Raw genomic sequence first — 666 nt, forward strand, 5'->3', positions numbered from 1 at the left:
ACAGTCTGGGTGTGGGGGGGGGGGGATGGGGGGGGGGGGGGGGTTCTCTCTCCCCACCCCATCCCATCATCTCCACCTGATGTGGAACTGCAGAGGCTGCACCTCTGAGTTCTCCAGACATTGTGCTTTGAGATCCTGAGACCCATGTGTGCCCTGGGAGATGGGTCCCTTATCCAGGCCAAAGCTTTCCCTTTTTAGCTCCTTCCAGCAGCAGCCCTGCTCTGCACTCAATAACTGCCCTGGTGTCCTTCCATGACTGGCAGAGAACTAGGCGGCCACCTGGGTCCCAGGGGATGTGGTGTTCCCAGAGTTAGGGGTTCTGGACAATCCAAATCTGGGCTTGGCCTCCGGCAATGCAAAACCTGGCCAGGCCTTCCTAAGGCTTCCCCCCAAGCCCACCCCGTGGCACCCCCCATTTATCTGTGCAAACTCCAGAGAAGGACAAGTCTTGATGGATGCATCTCCCTCCCTGGGCCAGGCAGGGGGGCAAAATCTAGCAAGAAGCACCCCACACCCCGAGACTTGGGTCGCTATGGAGTCGCTTCTCCCACCCCTCTTCCCAGAAGGAGGTGGACCTAAGTGCTACTCAAGGAGAGAGGATGGAGAGAAGCCAGACTTCCAAGTTCTGGGGGCCCGGGGTGGGGTCCCTCGCCTTCGCAACAGGGG

At 59.8% G+C, this 666-nt stretch overlaps 1 protein-coding gene across 1 annotated transcript in view; it reads right to left on the bottom strand.

The window, feature by feature from the left end:
• BZRAP1 (benzodiazepine receptor (peripheral) associated protein 1) overlaps positions 1-666 on the bottom strand; it is a 25,911-nt gene that overhangs the window by 20,769 nt on the left and 4,476 nt on the right. The gene's annotated exons all lie outside the window — the stretch shown is intronic.

Source organism: Myotis brandtii, unplaced genomic scaffold (genome assembly GCF_000412655.1).
Source record: "Myotis brandtii unplaced genomic scaffold, ASM41265v1 scaffold1170, whole genome shotgun sequence".
Classification (NCBI taxonomy): Eukaryota; Metazoa; Chordata; class Mammalia; order Chiroptera; family Vespertilionidae; genus Myotis; species Myotis brandtii.